Below are 8,657 nucleotides of genomic sequence, written 5' to 3' on the forward strand. Positions count from 1 at the left end.
TTCTCTGTAGGTCTTCCATAGTTTTGGCAGTAATCACCAGATCATCAGCATACAACAACTCCCACAGCGCTTCATTCCTGATCTTTTCACTTAACACACCCATTACCAGCACAAACAAAAATGGGCTTAATGCTGACCCTCGTGTAATCCAACACTAACTCCAAAGTTTTCTGTTTCCCCAACTGCTGTTATTACTTTTGTGCTTGTTCTTTGATATATCATCTTGACCAGGCTAACCAACTTTTACGGGACTTTCCTCTTCCTCAGACACCAAAACAACACATCTCTTGAGATTTTAGCATATGCTTTCTCTAGGTCTAGACCTCAAGGATGCATATTTTCAAATACCCATCCACCAGTCCTCTTGCAAGTACCTCTGCTTAATCTTTGGTTCAGAGCACTTTGTTTTGGGCTCCGAACTGCTTGCCGCTTGTTTGTCCTTGTTCAGTTTGGGCCATGGGCCATTTCACTTGGGGTACACCTTCTGAGGTATCTCAATGATTAGCTAGTCCTGGCAAAATCTTGGTCATAGTTGCTCCTGGAGATAGAATGACTTCTTGTGTTTTGTCAGGACCTTTTTGTAGCAACCAATTTGAGAAGTCTGATCTTACACCCAAGCAAAGGGTAAAGTATCTCATATCCGGCTATGCTGACAGATGTGGTAGCAGCAAGAGACTGCCCCTCAGACTCACATATTAGCAACTTCAGAGAGGCAATGCAGTTATTCCTGTCTCAATAGGAAGAACCAGCTCGGCAGTAGCAAGTCATTCTCGGTCACCTGTCATCCTTGCAGAAGCTGGTCCCTCATGAACAGCTTCACCTTTGTTCTGTTCAGTGGAGAATGAAGGAGTTTTGGTCTCCCATTAGGGACTCCCCATTCTTCCTGATTCCTTTCTCAAGTAATGAAGGACTTATTCTGGTGGTTAGACGACAGGAATGTTGTAAATAGGAGTGCCATTAGGCACTCGAAATTCTGTGATGCTTCTGTTTTTGGATACATCAACCGAGAGAGAGAGAATGCACACCTGGAAGAGTTGCTGATTTCAGGTGTGTGGAACCGGACCTTCGTACACCTTCACATCAATATTCTGGATCTCAAGGTGGTATTTTTGGCTGTACAAGAAGTTCTGGATCCAGTGATGGGGAACTCCAAATTGTTTATATCAACAATACAACTGCACAGTGATGGTGTAGGTTAACAAGCAGGTGAATTGCTTTCCCTTCAGCTCCACATGTTGGTGGTGCAGGTTCACGAGTGGGCGGCAGCACACTCAGTAGATCTGTCAGCCAGGTAAATCCTGGGGAACCAGAACAGAGCGGCAGACGAGCTTAGTTGCCAGGGTTCAGAGTAGGGACAGAATGGTCCCTGCACCCAAGACATTGCAGAAAGATTGTTTGATTTTGGGGGCTTATCAGCTATAGACCTCTTTGCAACCTGGCACAATGGAAAGCTCCTTGTGTTCTGTTCTTTTGTGCTGGACCCAGGGGCAGCAATAGGAGAGGCTTTCCAACACCCATGGGACAATCTCCAAGGCCTATGCTTTTCCTCCATTTTGTCTGATTCGTTGGGTGATCAACAGGGTCATGATCACCCCAAATCTAAGGATGACCCTGCTAACTCCCAAGTGGCCACATGCCGAGTGGTATCTGGACCTGCTAGCTCTACTTTCCTGGGTACCAAGAGAGATTCCCCCTTGGCACAACCTGCTGTACCAGCCGCTCATAGAGAGGTATCGCCAGGCTGTGAGAGAACTGTCACTTCATGCCTGGAGACTATCCACCATCTCCTGTGAGCAAGAGGTTTTTTCTTGTCACACAACAACCAAGATTTCTGGATACCTTTGCAAATCTTCAGCGGCTGTGCACTAGGGGAAATGGGTCATCTACTGTGATTGGTGTCGTTGATGAGGTATCTCTCTGGTCAGATCTCCTCTTCAGCAGGTAACAGACTTTCTTGTCTTTCTTCACTGAGAGAAGTTTCTCTTCGTCACAGCTGTCAGGAGCTACAGAGCTGCCCTTACCTTGGACTAATCCTTTGCTTAAAGGGAATTCAGTCCCCCGGAGTGGGATGTGGCTCTTGTCTTACGGAGCCTGACTTGTGTACCCTAGCCTTTACAAGAGTCGTCAGACAGGGATCTGACCTTCAAAATTGTGTTCTTGCTTACCGGCATTGGCAAAGAGAGTTGGTGAACATCATGGACTTTCCTTCAATGTTAAACACTTGAAGGGATGAGGATCTGTCACGCTCTAGTTTGTCCCAGAATTCGTAACGAAGACTCAGAATCCATTGGTTCCTGACTCCGGATTAGAGTTCTTTTTGATCCCCTTCCTAGAGGACTTTGCTGATAGTGATCAAGAGAATATGCTACTGTGTCCAGTTCGAGTGTTGTGGTGCTTTCTAGAGAGGTTTCAACATCTCCATCCTCAATGTCGACGGCTCTTTGTTAGTACTTGCTCGACCAAGGAAGAGGTGTCCAAGAAAATAGTTTCTTTCTGGATTGGTGAGAAAATCAAGGGAGTGCACAGTACTTCTGATGAGGTAGATAGGAGTACTTTCTGAGTAAGAGCTTAGAAGGTTCGGGGCATTGGCCAATCCCTCGCATTCTGGAAGAACCTGTCGGTTCCAGTAGTACTAAGGGTGGGAGTGTGTTCATGAAAGACCACATTCACATCCTTCTACCTTTGAGATGTTGCCCATGGGTCCATGGACACCTTTTCCTTCCTGTGGTGGCTACTTAACAAATTGCGTAGCTCACCCAGCTCCCCTAGAGGGACAGGTAGCATCTCGCCTAAAGTGTTCTTAGTTACAAAGAGAGAGTGTGAGTGACTGGCCTCCTCCCTATCTCTTTTTATAACCCTCCTTGCCTACAGGGCAGAGGGAAGGCTGGCGAATTGTCACATGCTGAAGGGGCGTGCGATGCAGGTGAGCTACATAACTAAGTGCTGTGCCCTGTCTATAATCTAGAAGTCTGTAGATTAATAGATGTATGTCCATCCCCTCTCTCTAGCAAAGGCAGAGAGGGGCTGACAATAAAACAAAACACTATAGGTTCATCCAAAACCTTTTTGAATCAATGAAGCAATACATTACATGCCCATTAGTTTGAAAGGCCCAGAAGTCAGACAGCTGAACATCACATAAGCTCAACATGCCAGACGCACAGGAATCCTTCCTGTGCTCTACATGACCAGGAGGGAGGCCCAGGTGAAATGAGGTACCAGTCAGTTTAGAGATTTACTGAGAATCTTTCCATCAAGAAGTAAGTTTCCAGACATAAAGACCAAAGGATTATATTTGTGTAGGAACAGACTACAAATATTTTAAGTAATTTGTACTTTTCTGAACATGCAAACCTTTAGGTCTTTACATACATTGCCCACCTCAAGCCACCCCTCATTCTGCTACCTGAGCCAAAAGGTTAAAGTGAAGCATAAGGGTGGGGTGGGCCGGACCCCCATCCTACCATTGATAGTTAACCACTTTATTTAAAGTTAAACGGCTGTTTTCCCAGCTTGTGCTGCAATTATATCCTTCTGGTTTGTATATTAGGAAAAATACACATTACTTAAAAAAGTTTGTAGTTATTCCACCTTTCCAGCATTGAAAACCAGAAGGGCTTTTTACTGTATTCATTTTTATTTATGTATGTATACATTCATGTAGATTTTGGTAGGGCTGGAGTTAAATGTGAATATATTGCCATGTCGCAAGCCATGCATGCATATGCAGATACACTAATCGAGGAAATGCTATAATATGAAATTTTCATAGGTATGCAAACATAAACCTTATATCATATCTCCCATCTTTGTTCATTACCCTACTCACTCTTCTTAACCACCAGTTAACCCATTTCCAACATGCACTGAAAGATACTCCTTCATAAAAAGCTCTGGTTCATAAAGCTCTGAAAAAATGTCATATTTGAAGAAATGTAGCAGCACATACCTTCCTAGACTGTCATCAGTGTTGCTGGTCATAATTTCTACTCTTGTATTGTATCCACAATAACAATCAGTGGAACTAATTTGAAAACTTTGATCTCTCTTCAAATTACTACTCAATTGGCCCTTACTATTTTTTTATTAATATCTACTGCATCTGTGGATAATATGGTGTTATGTATAGCTGGGTCACATATAATTAAGCATTTGCTGTGTACTGTACCCTTCCCGCTGTTACCCCACAAAACTGTTATGCTGGTCTCTTGCATTTTCTGTTCTTGGCCTTTGATTTGTTAATAAGATATGTTCATAAGTAATTTGTATTGTAATGTCAAGCTTAGAAGGTTTACAGATGTGAGGTGGTGGGTGTCAATATTAACTGTTAATCAACTGTTGCCTCAGGAATGTTTTGATGCTGTGTCTGGACAACGTTTGGTAGGATTGTATTCATGTTTCGATAGAACTATTAAATGCACGCTTTGTCAATTGGCCTGAGACCTTTATGGGAACCTGAATTGAATTTATTATTTTGCTGCTTCAGTTCTGGCATTATGTTTCCTAACTCTGTGTTGCATTTTTTTTATTTCAGATTCTCCCTCAGAAGAACCTTCCTTCCTTCGTCAGTTTTGATTAGCATCAGGATTTTGGGAAATGCATGTTGTTCAATGGTACTACATTGAACATTACCAATAGCAACTCTTAAAAGTGTATGAGACTACAGTGAATTATTGTCCGTGTATTTAAGAAATTTAAACAACAAGTAAAATTTGTTTTAAATATTAGATTCATACATCAGCAGTAAAATCTGGTTGTAGTCCTTCAAGATATTGTACTCAATTGTTAACAGATTTATTCAGTAATTATTTGTAAACAATTCTGTGTTAAGAGTTGTGAATTGAACACATTGTCATTACAGAACAGGACAGGACATATGGCTAAAATGAATCCAGGACATTCTTTAGAATTTCCTTTGAAAAGTGAAACTGAAGGTGCATTATCACTGCCTTCCATAAATCAAGAAAACAGCAACTTGGCTGCCTTTAGTGGAACCAGTGATGGAGACTTTTTGTCTCTGGATTCATCGATGGACATCAAAATAGAACCAGAGGAATTCTGTGAGTCTAATGAAGATGATGAATATTCATATGAAATGAATTCAACAGTGAATGAAAAACATTCACAAACTTGCAAAAAGGAAGTAAAACAAGAAAGAAGGATCCGAGACAATGGAGAGAAGCCTTTTGTATCCACTGGCTGTGAGAAAGCATTTTACAAGAAAATTACTCTTACAAATGATATCACAAATCCTACCAAAGAGAAATTCATATGCAATGACTGTGGGAAAGCATTTTCCCAGAAATCAAATCTTACACTTCATATGAGATTGCATACTGGAGAGAAGCCATTCATGTGCAAAGAATGTGGGAAAGCATTTTCCCAGAAACCACATCTTACAAGTCATATGAGATTGCATACTGGAGAGAAGCCATTCATGTGCAAAGAATGTGGGAAAGCATTTTCCCAGAAACCAGAACTCACATGTCATATGAGATTGCATACTGGAGAGAAGCCATTCATGTGCAAAGAATGTGGGAAAGCATTTTCCCAGAAACCACATCTTACACTTCATATGAGCTTGCATACTGGAGAGAAGCCATTCATGTGCAAAGAATGTGGGAAAGCATTTTCCCAGAAACCAAATCTTACAAGTCATATGAGATTGCTACTGGAGAGCCATTCATGTGCAAAGAATGTGGGAAAGCATTTTCCCAGAAACCAAATCTTACAAGTCATATGAGATTGCATACTGGAGAGAAGCCATTCATGTGCAAAGAATGTGGGAAAGCATTTTCCCAGAAACCAAATCTTACAAGTCATATGAGATTGCATACTGGAGAGAAGCCATTCATGTGCAAAGAATGTGGGAAAACATTTTCCCAGAAACCAAATCTTACAAGTCATATGAGATTGCACACTGGAGAGAAGCCATATATTTGCAAGGAATGTGGGAAAGCATTTTCCCGGAAATCACATCTTACACGTCATACGAGGTTGCATACTGGAGAGGAAAAAGAAACAACATGATAAAATAAACCAGTTAAGGGCAGAGATCTCTCAAATGACCAACTATATGACAGATCAAAATCACTCACAAAATCTGCTCAAGAAAATAGCTAAAATAAAGAAAATAAAGTAAAGGCAAACAACAGAAGATAAAAGCAAAACAGATAAATAGGCAGTTTGGTGAAAATCCACGGATCAAGGAAGATCTGAGAAATTTTGGAAGCCACTGTTTGAAGACCCTAGACAACACCAAGAGAAATGCCACCAATAAGGTTCACCATCAAAAAAGTAACAAAAAAAATAAAAAAATATAATAATTTCAAGATAACAGCAATAGACAAGATCCCAAATTTCTGGCTAAAAACGATCACAGCACTACACCACACTTATGTGCAATCCTTCTCAAGAATAATAAGAGGAGAAGAAGAATCAGAAGAGTGGCTCACAACAGGAAATACCAACCTTCTCCCTAAGAGCTCTGAGACAGCTCCCAAACAAATATAGGTCCATCTGCTTCCTACCAACAACCTACAAATGGCTCAAAGGAGTCATAGCAGATGACATCTGTGAGCACCTAGATCAAGGCAGATATATGGAAAAAGAACGAAAGAGATGCACAAGAAACAAACTAGGCACTAAAGATCAACTACTAATAAACAAAACAATATTAGAAGATTGTAAGAAAAGACAAAGGAATCTTAATATGGCTTGGATAGATTACAAGAAGGCATTTGACATCGTGCCATGCACCTGGATATTCAAATGTATGGAATTAGACAACATCAATGAGGAAATAAGATCTTTCTTGGCAGCACAGATGAGTAAGTGGAAGACCACTCTGTCTAAAACACTCTGAGGGCCAGATAGTAATTCCAGACATAAAAATCCAAAGAGGAATATTCCAAGGTGACAGCCTCTCACCACTTCTCTTCTTCTTGACCATAGATCCCCTTAGTAAAATCTTGAACAACACTAACACTGGCTATGACCTAAGCAAAAGCAGAAGCACAAAAGAGAGTGAAAGAGTGAACCACCTGCTCTTCATGGATGACCTGAAGTTGTATGTAGATTCAGAAGAAAAACTGGAAGAATTAGTTAGGACAGTCTACCAATTCTCAAATGACATCTGCATGGAATTTGGGTTGGACAAGTGTGCCAAGATTACAATAAAGAGAGGGAAGAAAGTAACATCAGAAGGCATAAAGGTAGAGGAAGGCATATTTGTTGAAGTCCTGACAGAGGAGTTTGCGTATAAGTACTTGGGAATAGAAAAAAACACTGGTATAGAACACAATTAAGTGAGAGAAAAGATCAAGAAAGACTACATCTGCCAATTAAAGAATTAACACCAAAGAACAAGATCACTGCCATAAACCAGCTGGCAATACCATTGGTGACATATGGTTTTGGCATTGTAGACTGGCCACAAGGTAAGTTAGACAGGGTGGAAATTAAAACCAGGAAGATTCTCATCTTACATAAAGTCACATACAGACACCAGTGTATGGACAGAATATACCTCCCTCGCGGAGAAGGTGGATTAGGCCTGACTGAGATCAACCAGGACTACAGAGCACCAATAGTAAGTTTAGGCAAGTACTTAAAAAGCTCTGAAGACTGAAACATCAAAAGCTCTGAAGACGAAAACATCAAAAAGGTTGCCCAACACCATAATGAAGCCCTGAGTCAACTAACATCAATAACAAAACTGGCCAAGAACTCTGCAGATCTGATAAAAGACACAGAGGATACCGAACAGACTCCAACAGCAACAATAGCCACGAAAACTAAGAAGAAATACAGTCACAGAGAGGAGAGACTTAAAATGGAAAGGTGGAAAGACCATGGAAGGACGGGAAGATTTCAAGAAGAGTTGGAAAAGTTACATAGACAAAGAAGAGTCACTTAGATGTATAAGAAATGGAGATCCAGGTTATGATGGAGATTGACTGATAATAGGAGCACAAGACCAAGGCCTCCTGACAAATGGCTTCAAGAAAATGCCAAGCATATCAGGAAATGACTAATGTAGCTTTGTCATGCAGCGGTTGAGAGTGTTAGTCATCTGATATCAGCCTGCAAGGCCCTGCTTGCAGATGGTCACTACACAAGCCCACCACAACAAGATATGTAAATATATATTGGAAAATATGTAAAGAATACAGAATTGAAGTGAAAGGGAAAGTGTGAGAGCATGAACCAGATCCAGTCACCTCCATTAGGGCTGTTACCATCTTATGACAAGGAAATTCCAACAGGAAGATATATAGAAGGACCTGATATTGTGATCTGGAACAAGGAGGAATAAACAGCAAAGATTATAAATGTGACAGTACCCAGTGACTTTGGCCTCAATAGAGCTGAAAGGCATAAAATAACAAAATACCAAGACCTTAAGAATGACCTGAAAAGCACATGGGAACTGAAGGAAATAGAGAAAAAAATACCTTTGGTGGTAGGAGCAATAGGACTTATAAAGAAAAATCTGAGAAAATATCTTCAGGCTATACGAAGTTGCCCAGTATAAATGAAGTGCAGATTGCTGCCCTCAAAGCAATAGTAAACACCTTGAAACTAGTCCTTAGATATAAGGCTAGTGGAATATAGAGGTGCAACCATTGCACCTCTGATAGAAATTGAAAATTTTC

The 8,657-nt window shown here is 40.8% G+C and overlaps 1 pseudogene; it reads left to right on the forward strand.

Annotated features, from left to right (window-relative positions):
• The window catches only part of LOC135213214 (gastrula zinc finger protein XlCGF8.2DB-like), a 68,326-nt pseudogene that overhangs the window by 58,488 nt on the left and 1,181 nt on the right, over positions 1 to 8,657 (forward strand).

This window comes from Macrobrachium nipponense, chromosome 42, assembly GCF_015104395.2.
Source record: "Macrobrachium nipponense isolate FS-2020 chromosome 42, ASM1510439v2, whole genome shotgun sequence".
Lineage (NCBI taxonomy): Eukaryota > Metazoa > Arthropoda > Malacostraca > Decapoda > Palaemonidae > Macrobrachium > Macrobrachium nipponense.